Consider the following 27,762-nt stretch of genomic DNA (forward strand, 5'->3'; position numbering starts at 1 on the left):
TGAGAGTATCTGCTAAACTACTGTATGTTTTCATTTGCTTCATTGATGAACAGAAGTGCTACTAGAAGTAGAAGAAATCGCTAGAAGTGATTTTTGTGACTTTATTTAACTACAAACAAGTAAAAAATTAGCTGATTTGTATAAAGCAGGTTTCTCAGAACATAAGGGAAAAACACAGTCATAAAAAATATTGCCTTGTTGTGATAAAAATAAAAGGTACATTAAAAGACAAATGGGAAATGCAGTTGATTCCTCCGAATGGGTCCCAGGGTATTGATTGTAGAGAACTGGACTGCTGATGAAAACAAGCAGATCTAAGGGGGAGGGAGGATATGAGAACATTAGATTCTGGCTCTTTGAAATTCTCCAAAAACATTTTGATTTACATGAGTGATACACAATCCAAGAATGAATCCCAACAGAGTAATAGGACATATGAGCATGAAGAAAATAGCCATTGTATTATACATAACTTCAATGGAGTGCTGTTCTGTTTTTGACTGGGTTCAAGTACAGGAAGTGTCATGTGGTACTTTAATATGCTTTTAAAAACTGAAACACTCTCCCTTACCAAATCCCATCTGATAAATCTAGGATCACTTAAAAAGAGCCCTCATTGTCATCTGATCAAAACTTAGCCGGACTTTTTTTTTTTTTTTAAACCAAAGCTTTGGTAGCACATAAAAAGACAAACTAGACCTATAAGATTCATGCGATTTAACTTTCCACATAAAAAGTCGTCTATCTCCATTAAAACAGAGTCAGGTTTAAGCCTCTCATAGAATACTCCAGCTTGTAGTATCTATCTAGATTGGGACTGGGGGGCATCTGGAACTCATTGGAGGAGATCTCCCTTGCCCTCCACTTGCAGCTTCCCCACTGTCGTCCCTAAATCCCGTCTGAGAGCCGCCTTGGCAAGGCAACTCTCTGACCCAGCAGCTTAAGTCACTCCTCCTTGTAAAACGTTGGAATCGGCTCTTCGAAGGAGCACTCAGAAGCACACTTTAAATACTTTGAGGAGATTTAATATCAAGTCCATTATGGCCTTTCTGGAGCCCAGTAAATAGTCAATTAGTGGATAATTCTGATTCGATCCACATGCGGCCAGATCCGCTGGGGCGACCGGACAGCTTTGCATTCAGAGGGCCCCGCCAACACTCTTGGGAAAAAAAGGGGGCGACTGAAACGGGAGGGGCACCACATGTAGCCCTTTTTGTGCCTCACCTGCCCATTGCAGCAGGCATAAATGATGTCAAGTCTAAGTTGCTTTTTGTACTTTCAGTGACTTTGGAATAGAAACAAAGTCATAATCCCTCAAGCTGGAGTTGTTTGTGGTCTTGCTGCATTGGAACTGAGGGGGGTTGACTGATCTCAGATGAGAGGGTGGGCTTCAGGAGGAAGGCCAAATTGGGAGATTCAGAGGTCCAACTCAAGGCGGTATCCCTTGATCAAAAGGTACATCTGGTTGACTCCAATAAAACAAACCCAACTGAAGAAAATTGGGGTCCAACATTGCTGAGTGGCTTTGGATAAAAGGACCAATAAAAATTTATAATTGTATAATATGCATACCGCGGATTAGAGTTTGGTGGATGGATTAATCTTTAATCCGTCGGATTATATAAAGGCCTGTGAGGTTGATATATAGTGTGCTGCGATGGCAGAAGAACACAGGCAACAAACAAGCTCAAATTTGGGCCTAATTTTTATAAAAGGCTATTTAACCAGTCACAACAAAGCTTCACAAAGTGAACAATGTTGATCTGTATCCAACTACATACTTCACTGGAATACAAAGATTTTCAAAAAAAAACAGGATATGATTATAAAAACGGCTGCGGTTGGATTTGAGGACTACACATGCATAGTCTTCACATTACCTCATTGTTGCATCACATTTGCTGGCCAACTATGGCTTAGCATGTGAACCTGTGCGGGTGCAGAAAGTGCGGGTTCTGGATGGCAAATTAGTGTTTGAAAGCGTGATACACCTTTGTGCACTTCAATACTCCACCTCTGCGCTCTCAACAGAGTTTCTGTTGGGTCTACAGAGCCAATCAGCTGTCAAAACACCAAGGGCTGCCCCTTTCTCAAGCCCCCCAATCTTAACACGGCATCCTAGAGTGTGAGCACAGAACCAAAAGGAAATGCAGGAAGTGTTGCACCGAATAAACCAACCAGCGAGAGGGTTGTTGCAGCATACACATGACCTATCAAGTGACCAATCAATGATTAAAGTAGCCGAGTCTGCTTACCTCTGTATTTTATCAGTGGTAGAGCAACTGTACAGGTCAAAGGAAAGAGATCAGATTCCTTAGTCACATGACCAGGCACACAATTAGACATTGCTTGTTTTGAGAACAAGGTGCAGCATTTGGTCTTGAGGGGACCTCCTCGAGTTAACAGCATCTTAATGATGAAAATGAGTTTACAACAATGGATTCCTTCCTTCCACAGGTCCAACTCCCACATCAGAACTCCTTTAAAGGCATTAGTCATTTAAGGAAGTGGAAAACCAATTTGTTTAAGTTCGAGACACTGTTTATGCTTACCTCACTTGTACCAGTTCTGTTACTACAGCACATATTCCATTTATTTGATCAAAATAACAAATGAATGAAGTCAAGACTTGACAGAAAAGACTCAACAGGGGCTGTCTGGAGTGGATAGTACTTTGGTTTAATGAATAGGGACAGGTCTATTCAAATAGACAAGGTATTGTGTGTAAGGAAAGGAGAATGCCTGCCAGTTTTCAACCATCTAGAGTGCCAATCCCCTCTACTGGCTGAACAAGGTTACTGCAGAGCCATGGAGGTGTTGGACAAATAAGGTTGTAATTTAAGTTATTGGTTATCCATATTAAACAAAACAAGAACAACATTGTAAGTGCAAACGTAATGTTAAGTTTAAATGGATAGTAAGTAATTGGTGACAGAACCTGAGGCCCGTGTCTTCCAGAATCACCTCTGTCACTTATAATGTTGCTCCCAGGAAAGGCTGGCAATCCCATAAAATGTGAGAGAAGATCTTGGGATTAGCCTGGAAAAAGCAACTGCAAAGCCCCTGGCTAATTCATCTATCCTCTTTAAAATCCCAATTGAGATTCTCTGCCTCCCAAGACCTCACCTCCAGCTGATGCCTGTGCACAGATCAAGTGTTTAGTTTGACAAATACAGCTTATGGAAGATCAGGCCACCAGTGACAGACAGAGCAGGCAGAGGGGATAAGACCATCGAAAAGTGATTACCTGGCTAAAGGAGGAGCACAATACAACCTTGTTTGTCATTTTGCACGCTTTGCCAAGCAAAGCCTGTAATGCTAATTAGCCAGATCCACCGGGCAAATAAAAATAAAACTAAAGCAGATTTGATTCGAGAGTCATCTGCCACGTCCACCTGTGGGCTTTCTGGAAAACTCACAGGTTCAGGTTAGCAGCATACGCAATCAGTTTTAGCACAGAATATGACACGTTAAAGGAATAAGGGTGATGTTCAGGAATCTAAGTAGACGTAAGCGCAAATAAAACCATTACACAAATCATTACACATTGTGATGGGCCAGAAGAAAATCAAGCACTTTTCTTACACTAAACTATCTTATTTTGTTTAGACAAACTGCTTTAGCACAAAATTCAGCCGAAAACTGCAGATTAGATCCATAAGACACAGTGATTAACATTTTTCTTTTTTACTTCGAAAACCAACATGGACAGATTTATCCATGTACAAAAGAATCTCTAATACATGTATATCAACAATTGGGAGACAGGTCTAAGAGTATGGGTTTAGCACAAACAAAATTTGAATTTGACAAAGGACAAATGTACTTTCCCGGGGCCTCTGGCCAAAAGCAATGCCAACTTGTTGCGCTGTAAGTGCCCTAAGCCTGCGATGGAAGGCAAACTAGAGGATTAAGGTCCTCAGTTAATGCTCAGAGAGTCTTTACAGGTGATTTGAAGCTCATCCTTGCTTGGCTTATGTAAAGCTGTCCTGAGCTGATATGGCACCTTGGTGAGAACAGGTGTCTACTGCTTCATGTTGACAAGCTGCACGAAAAAGTGGGTCTGTTTAGTGGCTATACAGGAAAACGACATGCATTAAAGGTCTTTTTTCTTTATCAATAAAATGTTCTAAAGTGAAGCTAATAAAGATAAAGCATTAATATTTAGTCAGTATTTACTTATTTCTCAAAGCCATTGGTTTCTGAGCATTCATCAACATTTAAATTCAACAACAAACCCGAATCTCAGCTGGGGATTTTCTGCTCAGTCTTGTGTAGCTTACCTTCGTGCCCTCAAGTTTGTTTTGACTCCCTCCAGAGGTAATGAGGGCAAACAAGTTAAGATTACATATACCAGTAAGATTCAGAAGATAAACGGGAGCACACTGTATTACATCTAAATCTATGTTTCTACCTTTGACGAGCAGCCAAGCAAAACAGATAAAGTGGCAATTCACACAGGCGTCTGCGTTCAGGCTCGGAATGAAGGGCGATACACCTTTTACCTGTCGTGGTTGGACACCACTGAAACACTGCAGGAATGGTGGGTATGCGAAGAACGCTTGAAAGGTCACAAGATTAGTGACAGGTCGAGCTGTCATTGTCATGATCAGTGCCAGTGAACACATTATCTTTCTCATACCCTTATGTGTTTCAATAGGCCTCATTTTCAGTGCTGTGGGTGGTTGTATATTAGTAGAAGGGCTGCGCAAACAAAGATGCCGAGGTTAGACCACTCTAAATGAGTTTGAAAAGCCCTAAGAGAGCAAAAGAATGTTGTTTCTGTCACAGATGTGTGTTTACTTCAAGCGCTATTCAGGTCATTATTTGTGTGTTTGGTATGGCTTAAAGACAAACAACAAAAGAAACAGCTACTGAAGGGCTTTCTTATAAAAGCTTCTGCAGTTGCCCAGACCTCACATAAAATTCTACACATCAAATGAGCAAAATTAAAGTTTAATGTATGAATCCAGGTTTCTCGCTGACTGATATTTTCAGCTTCAGGCAGTTTCTTAGTATAATTGTTTTAACTTATCAAAATAGCAACAATAGAATGGAAATAAGATTGCCTAAACTTTTTTTTTTAACCAAGTTTGATAAGATTCTAATCTTTAAACCTCGCAGACAAAACCAGCAAAACAATTTTTCCATAACCATCCTTTCACACGAAATGCAAATCATCAAATAGTAAAAACAGCAAAATACGGTAACTCTGAGAACTGAGAAGTGTAAAACATATCAGATGGCTGTATGAAAAGGCAAATATGCTGCAGGCAGTGGAATCAGCGCTAAGAATGAGATGCCAGTTTACAGACTGTTCTCTGATGGCACAGATAACTGTCTGCCACCCAAGACAGCACATTTGATTACTTTGTAATCAAAAAGACAGACTTTGGAAACACAAAAAGACAGTCTGGATTCTGATGTTTCTGCAGCTGTTAGCTTTTCTTAGATGTTCTGGATATTCAAAACCATGTCAAAAACAATGAGAAAAAAATCAAAAAGGTATTTGTATTGAGTCAGTAGAGATTTAGCAGAGATTTCTAAGTCAGCGTGTCATTCTAAATTAAAATGTGGAGGGAAATTTGGACTCATATACAAGCTAAATTTATTGAAAAAATCTATTTTATATTTAAAATATAAAAGGAGTATAAAATAAAACTAAAATAGAACAAATGTTTTGAAAACTAAACTAAAATGAATAAAAATAAATAAAATGTAAAATTATGCACATATGGTAAGGTATGATACCACCTAGTCAACCAAGACTGATAAAAACAATTAAACTTCCACTGGAGGTTGATACGTCCACACATTTGGCACATTGTACCAACATGCTTCAATATCTTATAGAAAATCTAACCTTTTGACAGACTGAACAAAGCATGAAAACACATTCCTTTCTACAGAAGAATGCTACTTTAGTAGCGAAATCAACCATGAAACGTTCTGCTGAAACTGAACTTCAACGTGTCCATACATTTTGTCATTGACATGGCACACCATTTATGCTAAATAAACAGCACTGTCAATCACTTGCATAAACCAATGACGAAGAAATCCAATTACACAACTTCTTCACCATTAATTAACAAAAAACGCAAGAACAAAGGAAACGAGACCTACTCAGGTCAGGCTAAAAACACCAGAGAGTGAAAGTGACAGCGAGCAAACAGGGAAACATACAGTATAATACCTCTCTTCTTGTCTTTGAACATGGTCTTTTGTTTCCCACTTTACTTGTTAATTTTCCTTCTGGTTTAGACGAAGCAGTCTGATATTTCTTTTACTCTTTTAGACATGCTGACTAAGTTTTTCCTCTTCAATTAGGCACAGTTTCCCGACTAACATGGATAACACTGTCAATTCTGAAAGAGGTCATATTCTCAGTGACCTTTGTATATGGCTCAGGTCTTTGTCTTGTCATCTTCCACACCAAATGCAAGGCATGTCAGGTCAGGTGCAGCATGGTTTGGAATCTGACACTGATGGATATCGAGAAAGACTGAGAATGTGACCTCAAAATCTCAACACCTGATATTAGACCAGAATGGGGGCGGAGCTGACTGTGGTTGACTTGGCCATCAGTGAGAAAAGATCTTTGGTGCATTCAAATATAACTGATACACAATCAATGGTGATGAATATTTCAGAATCTGCAGGACATTACATTTTGCTAGTTTATTCCTTACCTCTTTCAACAGCATTGCTAACTGAATGCACAGTGGTTGGTTGACACATTTTGCTTATTTGCATGGGCATGGCTGTTTCCATCTGTCTAAAAAAAGGGAAAATAGCACCCATAAACCACAAGGAGAATTAGTCAGTTAGAATCGCTGAGTTCCAAAACAAGAATCAAGGTAGGTTCACTAAAAATTAAGGGTCGTTAAGTCTTATACAGCAGTTTAATAATTAAACCACCATGAATGACATCCCAGTAACACTATGTTACACTGAAACACTATGAACATTCCTGCTACAAAAAGACATCTGAGTGGCCATGATCAAACTTTATCAAGTAAAACATAAAGTTTAAAATACTTATGTTTAAAGCTCCAGTGCAAAGCTGTAATAAATGCATAATTTGCTCTTTTAGGTCACATTCTCTAGGCCAGTGTGATTCGTTTATAAATTAGCCAAAGGGCAGTACGAGTCGGTTGCTCTATCCCCCAACTGACGCAACAGCTTGTCTCCTTCAATTCTTCATTCTCATCCGGATTGAACCAGCTAACATCCTTGTGTCACAAGAGTGGACTAGTGCCGGGTGTCTAAAGTGCAGGCTTAGTTGACATCCTGTCAGTGTACAAAACATGCATGACAAACAATCTGTTTGTGCACAAGATGATTGAAAAAGCATGTTGTGAACTCAAAGCACACACAAATCTATAAATAATAAATCCATCAGTGGTCAGTTTTAGCTTGTTGAAGCTTTTAGCTCGAGAACAAGGTGTATGCAGGTTAGTTTTTACCAAAATACGTGTATGAACCAGAAATATTGCAGCAAAAACAATAATTTATAAGTGAAAGCATCATGTAAGCTGTTGAAAACGGATGAATGATCCTAAGATAATACAAACACTCTTAGTCCCTCTTCGTGAGAGAAAAGTATTAATTGTACTGTTAGTGACAGATGGCAGTCTCTGTGATGAATCACTTATTCATATTTATCTTGTGCTTAACAGCGAGAAGACAATATTGACACAAAATTAACTATTTATTAATGGTGTTAATCTAAATCAATCAAATGCTGACCTGGAAAACATTTTTGGTGAAACCTGACTAGATATAAGCATGGTGAAGCCTGTAGAAACACACATCTCTAACCTCTCCCCAAACTCATGGCTTCACTCACTTCTCCTGCTACCCACCCTTGTTTGCTCTTTGGATTACTCTCATAGCTTCTGCCCCTACTGGTCTTTGTGTTGTGTGTTTGTGTATACACTATGAGCACAAGAGTGAGAGAGCACACAACTCTTTTGTTCAAGTGACAGCATGTGTGAGAAGGGGAATCCTTAGGCTTTCTCTGTTCTTTAGCAGTAACACCCTTGCTGCCATTAGCAATCTGATTGCTAATATAAAACATCACTCTAAACTTCAAGTTTTAAAGAGGCTCAACTGTTAGTTGGGTAAATATTGGCTGTTAGCAATTACATTTTTGTTCATGAGCAAGATTAAGCAGAGCTATCAAGCCAGAGGCTATTGTGTACAGAACAACAGAGGAGGAGACATCCATGACATAGAATTGCGTGACTCAAAATCATTTTTATTCCTTTGTCATCAGAAAAACAATAACTGTTTGCTGTTGAAAATCAAAGGCAAGCAAACATACCTTACCGTGTGAAGGAAACATTGCTTCTGATCTCACCTATGCTGTCAATAATAGACATTCTGGGATGTTGAGGCTCAATTTTATTCCTTATGAACTTATGGTGAAAAATGTTTGCACTTTTATAGAAAAAAAAGATGCTACAGTAAAAGTGCTATAATAACAGCTACAGCTAAAACTGTAACCTTGCCATACACAGGGAAACAATATACTGTGAAGTAACACTATTACAATTTTATTGGAAAATGTTTGGATTTTTAAGGAAAAAATATGAATTACCATAGAATCTATAATATTTTACAGAAAAACACAGGTACTTATACATTCAGCAACCGCTACATTTATGTTTTTCTGTAGAAAGAAAAAAAAAGAAAAAAAAATACAATGAGAAACCAAAGTTATTTTCCTTTATTATATTATAATAAATGTAAATTGTTTTATTCCTAATATTTCTGTAATCAATTATGCATATTTAGGTGTTTTGGCTGTAAAATGTAACTAAACACCCAAATGTACATAAATTATTTAAAAAAAAGAAAAAAAAGGCTTTTACCATTGCATAAAATATAAGTTCAATACACTGTTAAAATTATCAGTTAAATTCAGTGTAAAAAAAAAACTTACTATCATTACAATATAAAATTATTATAATTTACAAGTTATGTTAATATAAACAATTTGCATTGTACGAAACTTGTATTTTCAGCACTGGAAATCAGGATTAAAACACCAGGAGATGAATTTGGGCCGAAAAAGTTGTTCTGGTCTAGACATGGGCATTGAAGGATCGGGTGTTTGCGTGTTGCAAAGATGATGTTAGCTAACACTTATGAAACCCCCTGGGAAACCTTGTTGTTTTAGACACTCAATTAGTTTTGGGGGGGTCAGCAATGTGTGCTTTCTTTTCATTTTCTTTGCCTCTCCAGCAAGACGTCCTCATAATCTTCCCTTACACACTTTAAAACTCTAAAATCCTCCCAAGTACGCCAGAACATAATAGGCTGCCTCGGTACACAAAGCATTTTTGGTGAAAACTGCTAGGACAGACAAATGATTTGCCTGATACAAAGGAGAGATATTTGCTTGTGTTTGCATTGCTGATTGGTGGAGGCTTCCAGGAGTTTGAACAGCCGGTACTCTGTGAGACGAGATTCAGAAGCAGATGTCCTCGCACCATTTGCGAACCTACATATCATCCACTTAGCGATAAGTAAATCTTCACGCGACTCTCCCAAATCGTAAAGAGGAAAGTCCATCCATTTGAATAAATATAAAGAGGTGTGCAGAAGTGTAAGCGGACAGCACCCCCTGTCTGCAATCAAATGAGATGTAAAATAATGTGGTGGGAGGCGTTTACTGATGGGGGAAAAAAACGACAGGGTGAAGTGAGCATGTCGGTGACACCTTGGCGCTCCCAAAGAGGAGGGTAATTAGAAATGGCGCAACTATCCAATCGGCAAACTCAGAGACACACTGTCCCTCCTCCCTCCTTCACTTCACAATTGGACACATGACTGGAGATGCACAACAGGGAGATGAAGCCTCACGGGCAAAAAGTGGGTCACGAATGAAAGCCAATTAACAGACTGAATGATGGCGCATTCATATAAAGCACCCTAAAAATGAGGTTAATGGTTATATCTGGGTCATATTACTCCACAAAGATACTAATATAGCTTGAAAGCTAAGAATTGGTCTGAACGTGACAGGGTTAACAGCTTCAGCCATATCTGTGTTGATCTTGCGTACCTCCCAGTGCACTGGGAGTGTGTGCTGCGTTCACACAGCTGGTGGAGACACCTCTAAAACTCTCTTTGTGTCTCTGTCAATAATCCTGTTTGCCTTCTCATTATCCCAAGCTTTAACGCCTCCGACTCACCCCTAATTCTGCAAACGGCCTCTACAAAGATAGAGCTCAGCGGCACTTCAAGATATGTGTTATGGCAATTATCAACATGTTCTCGTTTCTAATGGCAATTCATTGTCTCTCATGGTCTGGGCGCAACCATTAACTCATAGGAAAGCAGAAGAGGATTGCGAGGGCTTCATCACATGATGACAGAATTGTTGTCACACGACCCCTCTTGGGGCTTTAAGAAAATGCGGTTCTTCAGCCAGTCCAAGCATGTGCCCTCTGAGGTCATACACAGCAAAGATGTCCTGCTTTCCATAACACACCAGCAGCACACAGCCAGCGAGCTGCTATGGAGTTCAAGGGTTTAAGGATGTACGGTTGACATCGCAGCTTAAATCGATGACCATGTTTGAGATGATTGAGCAGAAAAGGAGGCAATGAATGCCAGTTGTGCAGAAGCATATTTGTACATATTTATGTCAAGCAGAGACAGCTGTGCATCTTTGTTGTGACATGTACATAGTTAAAATCCTGCTGCAGTCAAAGATGTCATCGGCTTTCCAAAAGACTATGAAAGGCAGGATGTAGATATTGTAAGACAATGTGTGTAAGCCAGACCATGCTGGCAAAACAGCAATGCAGTGGAGCATACTGCCATCTACTGACCTTCAATGAATAAATGAATGAATAAATAAATGTCCTAATATATTAGTAATGAATTAATGTATTTAACTAACTATTTAAAATAGTTTCACAAAATGAGACACATACACGTATTTATACATATAAACACACATACACATATATAAACACTACTGTTCAAACAGGTCAAGTTTTTTTTGAACGATTTTTAAAAATAAATTATTTTATTCAGAAAAATGTATTAAATCGATCAAAAGTGATATTAAATATATTCATTATTTTACAAAAGATTTCTATTTCAAATCTATTCATCAACTAATTTGAATAAAAGTATTATGTTTATTCATATATTATATAAAAATAGCATTAGTTAAAATGATTTGATGGATCACGTGATGCTGAAGCCTGGAGAAATGGCTCACAGTACACTAACACTCACAAGAGTTTTCAGGAGACAGCTTTGCCATCACAGGAATTTATTTAATTATTAATTTTAATAATTAATTTTACTGTTGTTTTGTTGTAATTTTAATTGCTGCAAATGAATGCAACCATGGTGAGCATTCAAAAATATAAAATAATATCTTACCGACCCACGACCACTATTTACAATATAATTGTAAATATAAATGTATACAATAGCTGTAAATCTGACTATATAGTCGAAATGTCTTTCATATAAAAACAATGTAAACTTTCATTAAAAAAAAGGTAAACAGAAACTGACTGGCTTGGTTTTCAGCAAACAAAAAAAGAAGAGGGAGATGCCGAGTATGAGAGCACCTCAATCTCTATAAACATAATTGAAAACAAAGCTTATCACTGCACTTTCCTGTGCTCTCAAAAACAATGCTTTGTTGGGTGTGATTGCAAAGTCAAAGAGAAAGCAAATACAGGTCGTAGTGCGAATAGACGGCTACAATACATCAGAGCAGCGCTTTAATGTAACACCTGCTGTCCAGGCCTGCAAGTCATTGTGCACCTAACAAGGCACTCAGGGGCATAAAAGTGCAGTGCTCCCTGGTCGCTTTTGTGGCCAGCTATGACCGTGTTTGCTTTCGAGGTGTTCTCCTGGTGCGACAGCGATGCTCTCATTGTCAGAAAGCCCATGGGCTTTGTGCGCTGACACGCAGAGGAAGGGAGGGGAGCTGCAGATGCGTGAGTGTGTCTGGACCTCGGCCAGTGGAGCTTCTCAACAGCGAGAGGCACCTGTGCTGACACCTCCCCATGTTATTTTACATAAGTAATCCCTCGCTTGCTAAAGCATACAAACTTCTGAGCATGGATCCTTTCACCACAAACGTGCCTTTCATCCTTTTGGAAAATGCCAACACTGACTTGTTTTCAGTTTCTAAGGTATCAACTCTCTTGTTGTTGTGAAGATTCTGGCTTGGGGCTGTTCTGACACCATTTTGTTTTTTGGGTGTGATTCCTGGTACTAAGCCGGGGGATATTGTATTAAAAGTGATGGTATTTTATCTCTTTGACTGTGGAGTCACACCTGCTTCTGGTCAACTTTTATTTCACTGTGAGGAAATGTAACCTGTTACCTTCCATAACACTTCACAATTAGGTTCAATTTGTGACATTAGTTAATCCAAGTATCTTGAACTAACAATAAACAAAACATATAAAGCATTTCTTCATCTCTGTTAATGGTAATCTATATATATACATTTTAAAGGGGTCATCGGATGCCCATTTTCCACAAGTTGATATGATTCTTTAGGGTCTTAATGAAAAGTCTATAACATACTTTGGTTAAAATTTCTCAATGGTAGTGCAAAACAACACCCCTTTTATCCTGTCATAAACAGCTCTTTTCAGAGCAAGCTGTTTTCTTGCATGCCGATTTAAATGCTAATGAGCTCTGCTTACCCCGCCCCTCTCTTCCGAGCCACAGACGGTAAACTTTTATCGTGAAACTTGCTAACTAGCACGTTATTAGGAAAGGCGATTTGCAAAGATTCAATTAAAAAACCTTCTACTATATATATAAGTATACTCACTTCTTCTGTAGGTGAAGATGGATCACGAATGATTCGCGCGAACATAGACACATTTAGGTAGCTCGGGGTTGCATTCCCTTCACAAACAAACGTACTCCACTTCAGAGGCTCAGATGTCAGGAGTAAATGACGACTGCTATGTTCATTATTACAGCCAACAACAAAACACTTCAATCGCTTAGGAGTCATTCTTGTCTACCCCTGCTCCGGTGTCGAAACAATGGCGGACTGATGACAGCTCACTCAGGGCGGGTCTAAGGTAAAACGCTAGTGTCAATCAAACAATAGTGGGAGGGCCTGGGTCTGTGTGACGTCAACAAGAAGCTGTGAACGGCTTGATTTGAGAAAGGGGTAATGATTTTAGTAGATTAAAAAAAAGTCATTCTTGTCTACCCCTGCTCCGGCGTCGAAACAATGGCGGACTGATGACAGCTCACTCAGGGCGGGTCTAAGGTAAAACGCTAGTGTCAATCAAACAATAGTGGGAGGGCCTGGGTCTGTGTGACGTCACACAGACAAGAAGCTGTGAACGGCTTGATTTGAGAAAGGGGTAATGATTTTAGTAGATAAAAAAAAAAACATTGGGTGGATTTTTATCATTATAGGGTGGTTGTGTACACACACTGCTAACACACATTTATGTTCAAGCAACATTTAAAAGTGCATTTCGCATCCGATGACCCCTTTATCATTTCAATTTGTATAAATTTTAATAAAGTAATAACTGCAATATTACAGTGGAAAACAATTTGTTACATGCCTAACACACAGAACAAAACAGAATAAACAACAAAAAACCTAATTAATAAATTAACATTAGTCTGATTTAATAAATGCTTTGGTTAATTAAACTATTTTTAACCATTTTCTTAAGAAGCTTAACTTTTGAAAATGTACTTTTGAATTATGAACTGAAAGAAAAATAAATAAATAAATATTAGCCTAGACTAATAAATGTTATAAAAAGATAATTACCCTCACACTTAATAAATTAACCAATGTTAATGAATAGAACATTACTGCAAAATGTTATCCAGACTAAGGTAATGCCAAAATGTATTGCAGCAGAAACTTGAAGCATGGAAAAAAAAGACACAAGACATGGTTCAATGAAGTTGTAAAAATAAGTCAACTACTCGGCAAAAAAAAGCATTTCAAATTCATGCTGAAAGCCATTGTTTACACAGCCGCGCTTCAGATGACAATTCATTAGTTCTTCATAACTCAGTTTTTTGTTCTACTGAATCTTTTGAAACCCTCGAGACATTTGGCACCGTTGGCTTGTGTCCACATGCTAAACTTCCACATCTGAAAGGCCTTAAACCGGTTTCATCAATTTGAAAATGAACACCACTGATCTCGGGTCGCGCTGAGCCGGATTAAAGGCAGCAGGAATAAAAGTGCTGAAAAGAGGCTAAATAAACTGTTGCCTTTCTCATGATGCTTGTGCACTGTGTAATGATGAGTCAGGGCAAGCGTTGAGTGTTGGGAAAGTGTGCATGCATAATTCACCCACCCTCTGTCTATTACACAGTCTGTCTGTCAGCACACAGAGTGCCTCTGCCGTTCGGCTGCCACTTTGAGAGGCCTCTGAAATCGCCTCTCGACACGGAGGCACAAAGGGGAAGGGTGCATCTTTGTATGTGTGTCTGTGTATAAATCCTGCATCGGAGCTGTCTCTGCCTGCACATTAGGGCAGATGTCTGTCAGCAGAGATCATTTGCTTAAACAAACCGCCGTGGCACTCCACATGTGGCCCCATTCATTAGCATGGCACTTGAAGCCGTGCGTGTTTTGACACACTGTGTCTCAGAGCTTCCAATATTTACACAATCACAGACCACCTACATTCTAGTGAGGCACAGAAATGTGCTCATGGGCGCGCGTACGCGCTTCTAAAGCATTCAATTTTCACTTAGGTTTCCTTCACTCATTTGCAAGCGCTGACACTTAACCAGAGAGAGGAGGAGCGGGGCATTCTCTCACAGCCTGGAGATTTTTTTCCACACAAACCTCTACAAACAGATGTAACATCCATCATTCTGGGGGCTGGCAGCTGGATTTAACAGTAGATGATTGATTGGCTTCTCTGATGAAATCGCTATCGACCTAAGAACATGTTTACTGTTTACTTAGTAATGGTGCTCTGGCAAATTGCATATGTCAGAATAAAAAAAAACTTGCATATGTGGACACCAATGTAATTAAGATTATTATGGAACAAAAATATTTAATCTGGTAACATCCAGTATAATTTATTAATTTAAAGTGAATTTATAAATACACAAGTGTTCTTTGTTAATCCATGCGCATAATACACCACTTGAAACGTCAAAAATACATTAATACAGAAATGAACATTAACCAAGATTAGTAAAAACCTGTAAAAATATTGTTCATTGTTATTTCACATTATATCATTAACTACTGCTAATGTATAAAATCGTATTGTAAACTGTTACAAGTGATCAAGTAGTAATTATTAACCACACAAAATTTGTGCACTTTTTCACTGCCTACGATAATTCTACAAAATTCTGTGAAACGGACTTAATATTAGGTAATGCATATCTGTAAACTCTGCCTCCCATCTAACCCCACAGAAAAAGTTACGCCAATCTCTAAATAATTTTATTTAGGGGTTAGAAATTTGTAAGTACAAATATTTTTAAAAATCCTTATCCTTAATTCTCATTCACCAAATAATGAACAGCTATGATTACTATAGACAATGGGACCCGGAATCAAAATTGATTCTATTTGGAAGTCTACCGGTAGTTAAGTTAGGGCCACAAAAGCGCACATGCGCAGTAACGTTTGTTTATGTTGTTGCAGTTAAAACTGTCTTTAACATATGTAATAATGTTATATAAATAACCACAAAAATGATTCCTTATACAGTGAACATTTTAATATGCCATTAAAATGGGGTTTATGCATAACATTATGTATATCAGGATACCTAATATAAGACAAAAATAAATACAAACAAAATGGAGCATTACATTCACATTTAGTCATTTAGCAGACGATTTTATCCAAAGCGACTTACAAATGAGAACAATAGAAGCAATCAAAACTAACAAAAGAGCAACAATATGTAAGTGCAAATGACAAGTCTCGGTTAGCCTAATAAAGTACACATAGCAAGGTATTATATATATATATATATATATATATATATATATATATATATATATAAAAGATTTATATATACATTCTCATCGTGCATGTTATATGCCTGATAAAGCAGCGTTTGTGAGCTCAGCGCTGCTTTGTGTTTCTCTCGCTTTAAAGCACCTCCTGCTGGCAGAGAATGAATTTGCATTTTCAGTAAGTCCGTCTGATTTACGCAGCAAACATATTTTGCTTGTTATCAAAAATAATCTACTCTAGAGGGACTACTTAGCTGTTGTTATTGATTCTATTTGGAAATAGTAAACTGGGGGACAAAATAAATATTTAATAAAAAAAAAAACATTTAAACTCCTAAAAGAACTAATTGCAGTAGTTTGATGCAACTCATTAGGTTTAGTTTAACATTGTCTAATGTTAGAGAGAGGACAAAATACATAGAAACTCCAACATGGAGAAGTCTGATGTAACACATAAGGTTTAATACTGTCCAATATAAGACTGAAGAGGGAAAAATAAATAGAAACATTTGAGGGAACTACTGAAGGAACAAAACAGTTCGGTCACAGTTATATCCACGGGCGCTGCGGATAATCTGCGGGTCGAGGAATAAAAAAAATGCATTCGGATTATTTGCGGGTGGGTCACGGGTGGATAAAATAGATCATAAACGATGAAAATATTAGCTACATTTTTTTAAACACATTTTTTCACGAGGCAGACGATTTTGTGTGTGTGTTCGTTCGTTCGCCTGATTGGGAAGTTGCAGCGACAGAAGGGGTGACATTCCAGATAAAGTTTGAAAGGAGTAAACGCCTGTGTTAATGCTATTGCGTAGGCTAATATGGCCAAAGAAGATATTTAGTTTTATAAATACATGTTCATTTAAAAGCAGCCCACGATCAGCGTATTATGTTACCGTTACTATGGAGTCAATATAATGCCACATATATATGCAAAATAATAAAGTTTTGCAAACGAATATAAAAGTATTGAGAAAAAAATAAATGTGTTTTTGCAAACAAAAATAGAGAATTGCAAAAGAAAATGAAGTATTGCGAGAAAAAATATGTTTTGCAAACAAAAATAAAGAATTGCAAAATATAAATGAAACAGCACAAAAGCAATGATTTTGCAATACATATTTTCCATGGCCATATCTACTAATTTATTTGCAACGCTGCTTTTATTTTGCGTTTCAGTCAAGTTTGAGCTTGCATACCGTTTTTCCCTTTGCGCTTCACGTTTTTGCGCGTCTGGCTTTGTGGCACTGTTTTGACATGGGGGTGGAGTCAAGGGATGGGGGCGTGTACAACAGGCCTGGACACGCCTCCCTGGAAGTGACGTCATCGGCCCGAGACACAGCCCACTGATCCAGGCACCATCGTTGAGCAGAGGCATGCAGGTGGATTGTTTCCTTTTATTCTCTAGCATTAAAACATGCATGGTTTCGTTTTATTAACAAATGTAGATGTGTATTAGCAGTGTTTGCTCAAGTTAAAGAAGTTGTTAACATGAACATCTGCTGTTTACTTCTCTCAATGTGCACACTTTTATAGCATTAAAATGTGTATTGTTTCATTTGGTTAACTAAATGTGTTTGTTTAAAATCTCTTAACCTGTGGGAGGACGTCAGCGCACAGAAGCGTTCTTTGTTTACATGAGTTCAGAGTTACTGCTAGTTTTAATGTTAAAGAATGCAACTAACTTCATTAAAAAGGTCTACGACTCAAGCTTCATATCGGTCTGAACTTCATTTTTCATTTACATAACTCCTGGCATAAGTTAAGAAATGACTGTAACTGTTAAGTTTAAAAAAAAAATGAAACGAGTCTTTTTGGTTTAGTTTTGTCGTGGCAACGAGATATTAATTCGTGGGAACGTGATAATATGTCGTGGCCATGAGATCCTATTGAGGGAACAACTTCTAGTTGATATTATATGCTACCATATATTTTGCAAATACTGTAAACGCCTGACAATTATGCCAATAAAGTTTTGACTATGATTGCATTTACACCTATATGTGACGATAAATGAGTGGCGTTTTAATTTACAAATGAAACTACGCAAATTATTCATTTATAATTCTAGTATTTATAATTCTAGGGTTTGGGTATTTATAGGGTTATTGTTAAATTCATCCTCTAAACTGAACTTCCAGTAAAAATTCCTGTCATATAGCATAATCAAAGCTTTATTGGCATGTCGGGCATTTACAGTATAGGCTATTATTTACAAAACGCTTCAAGGGTGCGTTTCCCAAAAGGTCCCGTAGCCTAGGACTATGGTTAACACTTAAACCACCAGGGGTCGCTGTATACCTAAAAGCGCCAGAGGGTAAAATTTACCCATACACATGACTACTGTTTTGATATGGCTAAAAAACCTATGTCACCATATTATGCCACTGTCTTCACAATGTCTAGAGTCATAAAATGGTTATTTTTTAGTCATCAACTATGTTTTTGTCCTGTTGTTATAAGTTCACGGCTATTTTTAAGCAGGTTACACGAATCACTTTTCTTAATGGTGAATATAAACCAGCCTGCAATGACAACGAGAATTACAAGGAAATAAATACATATTTGGGTGGTGTAATATTATAATAAAATGTTTTAAGATAACCCATGTTTTTTAAATTACTAAAATACCCTAAATAGACTATAATAAGCCATAATAATTCACCACACTGCATGTATGCACTAAACTAGGATGTATGATACAACGACAAATTCAATCGCACAGTTTCACCTAATCAATTATTCATTTGTTTAGTTATATAATTTACAATTTGAATAAGAGAACAACACCAATAAACTTGGGGTAATCATAAAAATAGTTTTATTCATTACATCATAATTCAGATTTTTTTTCCAGGAATAAATAGCTAAGCAACACAGTAGAGAACAATAAACGACAAAAAAAAAAAAATGTGCAAAACAAAAGTGAATAATTAATCCAAAGTCTGAACATTTATGAGTTGGCTAAAACATCTTAATTTGAATTTGCGTTGTGTGACTGTTTTCAGTAAGCTAAGTTGCTCAATGACAGCACGACAATAAAGGAATTATATGCGTAAATTTGACTCGATGGCGCTTATAGGTATAAATGCCCAGCTTTTATTCTGGTTTTATCTAAACAATTTTTTTAACAACAGGGGATTGTAAATAACACAATTTTAGTAAAAGTCAATGACTGTGAGACTTGGATATTCTTTATTGAAAACATATTATGTAGCCTACATTTGAAAAACAGCCATGGGTAAAATGGCAGTTCTAGTGTTAATGTAATAATTTTTTTTTAATAAAAAATTTCTTAATTCAAAATAAAATATTAATAAATACATGTCTGATAATCCCAGGTTGATATGGCCACGCAGGTTTGTTTACGCATTAAATTTATGAGAAATTTAAAGAATTTTAAAACAAAAAGAGCTTCATTTTTTAAAAAACTTAAGAGTTACAGTCATTTCTTAATTTATGCCAGGAGTTATGTAAATGAAAAACGAAGTCGAGATTGATATGAAGCTTGAGTCGTAGACCTTTTTAATGAAGTTAGTTTATGAAGTTAATTGCATTTTTTAACATTAAAACTAGCAGTAACTCTGAACTCATGTAAACAAAGAACGCTTCTGTGCGCTGACGTCCTCCCACAGGTTAAGAGATTTTAAACAAACACATTTAGTTACCCAAATGAAACAATACACATTTTAATGCTATAAAAGTGTGCACATTGAGAGAAGTAAACAGCAGATGTTCATGTTAACAACTTCTTTAACTTGAGCAAACACTGCTAATACACATATTCATTTGTTAATAAAGTTAATAAAATGAAACCATGCATGTTTTAATGCTAGAGAATAAAAGGAAACGATCCACCTGCATGCCTCTGCTCAACGATGGTGCCTGGATCAGTGGGCTGTGTCTCGGGCCGATGACGTCACTTCCAGGGAGGCGTGTCCAGGCCTATTGTACACGCCCCCATCCCTTGACTCCACCCCCATGTCAAAACAGTCCCACAAAGCCAGACCTGCAGAAACGCAAATGGAAAAACGGTATGCAAGCTCAAACTTGACTGAAACGCAAAATAAAAGCAGCGTTGCAAATAAATGAGTAGATATGGCCATGGAAAATATGTATTGCAAAATCATTGCTTTTGTGCCGTTTCATTTATATTTTGCAATTCTTTATTTTTGTTTGCAAAAAACACATTTATTTTTTCTCATTACTTTTATTTTCTTTTGCAAAACTTTATTATTTTGCATATATATGTGGCATTATATTGACTCCATACGGCTCCGACAAGATTTTGTTCCTTCCTCCACACTGCGACAACTCACAAAAGACTATTTTTAGCCAAGCAGCGTGGAGAGCCACTTCAGAAACGTGCCGTGGTTGGCTGGCATAAACACAAGCACTGACTAGAGCGGCCGCGATCAGCTCCGGTTCCCGTGGAGCCTTAACACACCGCAGATGCGTGCAGTGAGCCGCAGATCAGCTCTAACGTCACTGAATCTGCTGTCAAAAATTAACCATCCATTCATCATATCATCATGCTAAACATACACGACAAATAGCGAATTTTTCATTGTTTCTCGAAACGTCATAGCATTTCCACACTGGCGATGACATGACTGCGGAGCCAAATCATTTATGTCTCCACGCATCACGTACATCATCACGCATTGAAGTCATCAAATTGCAATCGGTTCTTGAGATCGGCCAAGTGTAGTGAGTACCGATCGAGTCATAAAATGTGATTATCGGCCGATACCGATCTCCGGCCGATCGATCGGAACATCCCTAATAACTTACACTAAAAAATTCCAGCAAAAAAGCACTGTCATACCAATAAGACAAACCATATGATCAGCATCTTTTTTGAACAAAGTCCAAACAAAGATAAACATGTACACATTCAGGGGATTATGAGGGAAATAAATGGACCTTGTATTGAATTTATGACCTGCATTGATATCAGACAAAATAGCTTGTCTGCAGCATTTAAATGGCAGCAAATCACTAACAGGATGGAACGTCTACCAACAAGGCCCATAGTCGCTGATTTACATTCAACCTTACATTTAGCCTCTTGACATTCTTTGGTGAGCAGGAGACAGACCCTCAAGAACATGGTTATTTAGCACCCTGGGCAGGAAGGAGTGCTCTCTCCTCCAATAGGAGCCAGCGCTGGGGCTTATAGCATGGCATGAAGACCGCCAAGGCTCATAGCTCAAGTAATCCTCGCTACGATCAGCATCGAGGAGACAGTTCTCCCAGAGAAGTGAACTTCACAAGCCTTCCACCCAGCCTACAGTGAAATCAAAAACACATGGTGGAATCAGACAACTTTATAGGCACCTAGCTCACAAAACAAGGGGAATGTGAGGTAATATATGAGCAGTCCAGCAATACCACAACAGAACAAGACAATGAGAGGCTGCTATCCATTGTCTGGCTGATTTGCTGTTCTCTGTGGCTCTGTACCAGACAATGCTTTTACCTGAAAGAATTCAAATAAGTCTCTGATCAATCTAAGCCATGGTGTGTCGGACTATTGGAAGCAGCTAGATTCAAAAGGGTTGAAAACACGGTAACTGGAGATGAAATAAAAGTAAAAGTTTAAAAACATATCTCTTAAACACTGACAGGCTGGAGTCCAGATCGAGTTGGGATAAAGTCCCCCCAAAGACAGAAGTATGCTGCCTGGTTCAATATAAGGTCCATCAGTATCTCTATTAAAAAGTCAATTTTATTGATTCACTGATGTGTGTCAACAGCAATGTTTAACTGTATTAATTAACAAACACCACATGATTTCTCTCTTATAATTAAGAAATCAATTTCCTACCAAATGGAAATGACAATAGGGAGTTACCTAATAAGTGTTTAATTGATTGAACTGATGGCCACTCAAGTACTTAAAACTACATGAAAGTGCCATTTGTTAGTGGCTAAATCTTCAGATACACCAAGTACATGTATATGGAAATAAGCTTTGGAAATATCTGCTGGAAATACTTCCTTGGCGAATAAAAATTTACACATGTACCACAAAAAAAAAAAAAAAAAAAAAAAAAAAAAAACCAAAATTAAAAATAAAAAAATTAAATAAAATAAACTAAATACTCGACAGTTAAAAAAAAAAAAAAAAAATCACCTTTTGGCAACAAATTAATTACGACTTTATAATTAAGCTATAACACATGAGGTTAAACTCAATCACCTAACTGACAAGTGGCCTCTATGATTTAACAGAGATTACAGATACGAAGAAAAAAAATGTATTAAAGGCTCAAAGTAAACAACAGAGGATGAACCACAACAAAGAATGTCTATACTCAGATCAGTCTACTTATCAAATTAAGTCAAGTCAGATTAAGCGTCTAATTCTGAATAAACCTCTGAAAGAAATCCAGGTTTATTGTTCAAGGGGCTCCAAAACTATAACCCAAGCCAAGATTTGACAGCTGTGTCTGCAGACAAGATTCAGGGGGAGATGTTTAGGAACCAAGATGATCAAAACCAGCCAACAGCACCTTCAGACCCCCAGACTCGAAAATTACATAAACTGTTATACAACATATCTCTTGCTTATACTAAAATCAACCATTTACAAGAATTTAAATTGTTATAGTTTTAAAGATCCAACCACAAGTGGCATATCAGACTTATTCTTTGTGTGTTCCTTAATGCCGTTGTCTGCTCATGAGCCAATTATTGCCAGAGATTACAGGTCTAAACCTCTAACAGGGTCTCTTCAGCCCATAAGGGCTTTTATTTGGATTCTAGGATGTAAAAACTGGCATCCAAGCCAGCACAAGATGGTAACATGACAGACAGATTAACCAAAATGAGGATTAGCTATCCATTACATTATAGATTACGCCTCACCTGCTTAAAATACCCCTTTGAGAAAAATAAATAAATAAAAGGATTTATCAAGACTGGTGCAGACTGTTGCAGCAGCAACAAACATTCAGTGACTAGGCAACCACCTGTCCACAAGCCACTCCTAGTTAAAGCACCCAAATCCAAAACACAAGCAGTTACAACATCACCCCACCCACCGGCCCTAACAATGGTACCACAGCTTCTGGCTAACAGCTTCCTTTGCCGTGCAACGTGATGCCTCGGGGACACATGGACTAAGCTATAGTGTAAAATCTGAGTTCACGTCCTGTTCGTTGTGTTTACCTTTTCACATCCAAGTCCACTGCTCATATTGAAGAATGGATCAAGGTGGGAGTCAAAGATGGATGGAAAAAACAAATCTTGTACAGATAACTTGGATTCTGTAACTTAGCATACAAAAGGCTCTGTGACATAATAAACATCCACATAAATCCAAATATATGAACTTATGGTCGAAAACAAATTCCTAAAGCCCCACCAAGATATTCAAAAGTGATTAAAAAATAATTAAAATACACAATATGCCATAAGGCTTAGTCATTTGGCAAATAAATGAAGCAATGTTTTCTTTTATTTCATCCAAAAAGCAGTGAAGTGAAAAGCTCTGCTCTGAATGATCACATTTTATACTCAAGTGAAGCGTGATAACTTCCTCTCATGAGACAAAATGATCCAGTTTAATTACAAATATAACGTTAACCTCCGTAATGGGGTCAGAGTCTGTCAACCTTCCTTCTCCACATTAAAAACCACCAAACTACGCCATGTGTGCCGAGCTCCCTACAGGCTGTGAATAATGGGCAATTATTTAATGTGCCCTCAACATCCTCGCCCATTATGAATTAAAGTTTGGACTGCGTTGAGAGGTAACGGCTAAGGCTAACACTTTTGAGAGCTGTCGAGCTTTGCTCTGATGCAAAGACAAAAGGCCAAGAGGGGGGAGAAAAATGGGCCAGCGGTACCACAAAAGCAGGGATTGTAGGGCTGGACAGATGCAGATGAAACCACCATTACACACCAACGGGAGATGTGTTTAACATGGTGCGATGGTGGCCATGTGAATGATGGGATGACATCTCTGGGGAGTGTGTCGGCCCCATGCTACACACCCAAATGGAGGTCAGGCCGGAGGGGTGGAGGATTTGTCAGGGTGAGCCTAGGACTGGAGGGTGACGAGAGCCGACTGCAGCATAAGTTTAAAGCAGGTGGTGGGCTGTAATAAAGATGGCTACAGGACATTTTCCACACGTGTAGCATCTTTTCCTTAAACAAGCAAAATTTGTATTTTAAAATGTATTTTTAGTTTAACAAAAACAGCATCAACAACATATTTGGTGAAACTGAAATTTATTTCAGTTTGGAATTGTTTTTTTTTTTTGTTAAAATATAAATTAATAATAGGGCTGTGCAATATATTGAACCATAACGGATATAAGCTGATACGTATGATACGATTTTTGATACTGTAAAGTTGTGATGCCTAAATTGACTTGTAGCATTTAAACAACATTTTTGTTGACAAAATAGAATAGAATTTTAATATTAGCCTTTTATAATCATCTATAAAACTAAAATAATTATCGGCTGAAGAGTATTGACATGAATTCTAAATAATTGTTAGATTTACTGAAAAAAAAAAAAACACTACTGTTCAAAAGTTTGGTGTCGGTATGATTAAGTCTCTTATGCTCGCTATATTGTATTGTATTGTATTGTAATTTTCTTCTCCCCCCCCATAAATTTTAAAATGTATTCCTGAGATCTGAATTTTCAGCAGCCATTATTCAGTCTTCAGTGTCACATGATCCTTGAGAAATCATTCTAATATGCTGATTTGGTTCTCAAGAAATGTTTCTTATCATTATCAATGTTGAAAACAGTTGTGCTGCTTTCGTAGAAACTGTAATATATAGTTTTCAGGAAAGTTCAACAGAAGAACATTTAGTAAAATATCTTTACAGTCACTTTTGATCAATTTAATTTGGATCTTAACAACAATAAAAACCTTACTAACCCCAAACTTTTGACCGGTAGTGCAAAAAATAAAAATAAAAGTGTTTTGACACAATAATATGTTGTCCTCAGTTAATGGGTCATCGGAGTCCAGACACACCAGACGCACTGAAAAGTTATGACTACTCAACCACTGCAGACTTTGTGGATCAATAAACTTCTGTTCATATTTAGGGGTGTAGCCTATAATAGCCTAATACCAACAAACCAATAAGCCCTTCTTGTATGATTTTGATCAATATTTCATGGAATGATAAACTGATTTATACAATATTGGATATAGATCTCTAATAGACTGGACTTTACAGCATTTTTAATTTGTAAAATACACACAAACAACACAAAAATATTTTATTATACCGCCATTGTGTTTTTCAAGTTCTTTATGGCTTCCTTTTCTTGTCTAAGTACCTGTCTGGTTCTGATTGATTTAATTAAAGCTCAAGGACTTCCAATCAATAAGGATTTTTTCCCCCAGTTTGAAGAATTCGTTCCATATGGTGTCGTACACAAACATGGTGGATATTTGTGTACAGGGTGCACAAAAACATGAGAAACAAAGAAATGGACTGTGTGCATTCATCTACGCGCTCTCACCTAAAATAACCACAGAAGTAAGTGCTGGCCTAATATTGACTGGGTGTCAGCAGACCAGCACAAACAGCAAAAAAACAAGCTAATGTTTCAGAGGTCATGTTTGCTCAGGCTTTTCCCTTAGTGACACAGAACCCTTTCACTAAGAATTTAAATGGGTTATAAAAAGGAAAATAAAACTGGTCTATTGTTCTACCACAAATATGAAGTTAATACAGTACAAACGGCAATTTCCTAATTTGGAAATAAAATAAATGACTGTAAATTAGTTATTTGACACATAGAAATATTCAACAGGCCTACATAAGTAATTTTGCCAGAAAAGTAAATTATTTGGCACTCTGAAAGAGCTTGCAGGGTCAAAATGCATCATCATGGCCCTTTTGCCCTTCTGTCAGGTGAATAGGACTGCACTGATCTACACCGGATACAGCAGATAGTGACGGTTTGCTTAAGCAGGAGCAAAAACCACACCCTAATGGGAAATTAAGGGTGTGAAGCACTTGAATGTGGTCTTGTCAGACTAAAGCAAACAGTTTACTAGATGTAGCCTACTTTTCAAATATTAAAATAAAAGTCGTTTTAAATGTTAATAATATTTCAAAAGTACGTATTTTTTGGCAAATAAATGCCTTGGTGAGTATATAAGATTTCTTTCAAAAACCTAAAAAAATTATGCTGACCCCAAACCTTTTAACTGTAGTGCCCAACACACATACATTTACATTTAGCAGTAAACAAAATGCTCTGAACAAACAAGTTTTGATCATGTTAAAAATTGATCAAATACTGTTTTGGTGAGCACAGAGCACTAGGAAACTGTGGAGTGGCATGTTTTGGCAACAGCCAAATCCTAGTCTCACTTACCTTGGTTAAGGACTCCAGTTCAAATTCATTCACAAAGGCAGATTGACTGGATAACCGCTGGAAGAGAAAGGCTCCATGTCACAAAAGGAAAATTCAACCACTGAGCATCCACTGCACACTGCCAACACTTGGCTAACCTCTGTGTTTGGGAATGCCTGCCCTCAGATGCCATTTTAAGCCTCTTTGGGAGCCTGTTCTTCCTCGAATATGATCTGTGGACTTTGATTCCTGCTTATTGGATCATAGAAATAAATACAAAATACTAAGATATGTGTTAGTACATTAAATTTAAGGACATATAAGCAGATATTCCTACCTGTTTGGGTCTCTAAGCTGTCTTTTAGCTGTACATTCAGTAAAGGTTCAACTGTTATACAAGTGCCTGTTTTACTAGTTCTTCTCTCCCTTCTTAACCTCTCTGCAGATGGCGTCTCTGCTTCCCCAATTTTCTGCTGGTTAACTCTTTGTGTCTGCTCTCTTTCCTTTCTATTCAGGATATGGCCTTTCACGTTCTGGTTTAAGTCTAGTTTAAGTGAGGTTGGAGGCCTTGAACTAGATTTGCATGGAGCTTGGGACTTTACTGGCACTCTCTCCCTGATGCTTGCATCTGAACTTTGACCTGCTGAATTCAAGCACATGCACCTTCAGAATGAGCATTGAGAAAATTATAATGCCTGAATAGAATAATGCTTAAAACAGTGGAAAGAGCTTTCTTGTACAGCACTGCTCTTATTAAAAAAAACCTTTTACTGATTGTGGAGAGACAAGGGGTGAATTAGGCTAATTCAATTAAATGTATTAGTTTAATAAATGGCTAGCTGGGGCAGGGTCCAACTGTTTTGCAGTTATGCATGGCTGCAGACAGCTTATTATGATGTCTTGAACTACACATATTCTCACGCCTTAGCCTTTAGCATCCTCATTCAGATTGATACTAATGGGCCGGTCTCAGCCCGCCATGCAATTACAATAACGAACTGGCTGCCTCTGCACAGGGCAGATGAAGAGGGATGAGCTTTAATAAAATTTCTTCCTTTGCCCCCACATTAACGGTGTTGCCATTTAAGCCCCTCTAACGAGACAAATCTTGTCAGGCTAATGGCGGTTAATTTGCTAGAGCCTCCCCCTCTCTGCAAAGTCTCAGGAAAGAAAAAAAAAAGTAATTTATTATGTTCCTTGGAACGTAATGAGAGTAATAACATATTTTAGAGTCCATTTTCATTCTTATCACAGTCAGACTATTCGAATATTGCTGCCAGTAACAACACCTTTCAAAAATATTATCTAAAAAAGCATTATCCTTTAGATGCGGAACAAACACTGTAACCCCATTTTGTCATATTTATGTATTCAAATACTAAGACACTTTTTTCTAGTTCTGCTAATAGACATAGTAAAATTTGT

The 27,762-nt window shown here is 37.6% G+C and overlaps 1 long non-coding RNA gene across 1 annotated transcript; it reads right to left on the minus strand.

Moving 5' to 3' along the window:
* Nucleotides 1–105: 105 nt before the first annotated feature.
* Nucleotides 106–26,577, minus strand: LOC107548569 (uncharacterized). The gene is made up of 3 exons (XR_001604476.1): nt 26,496–26,577; nt 26,359–26,415; nt 106–314 (listed from the first exon to the last, which is right to left on the minus strand). It is a non-coding gene; the product is annotated as an uncharacterized lncRNA (long non-coding RNA).
* Nucleotides 26,578–27,762: the final 1,185 nt, after the last annotated feature.

The sequence above is a fragment of the Sinocyclocheilus grahami genome, unplaced genomic scaffold (assembly GCF_001515645.1).
Source record: "Sinocyclocheilus grahami isolate Dianchi unplaced genomic scaffold, SAMN03320097.WGS_v1.1 scaffold350.1, whole genome shotgun sequence".
NCBI lineage: Eukaryota > Metazoa > Chordata > Actinopteri > Cypriniformes > Cyprinidae > Sinocyclocheilus > Sinocyclocheilus grahami.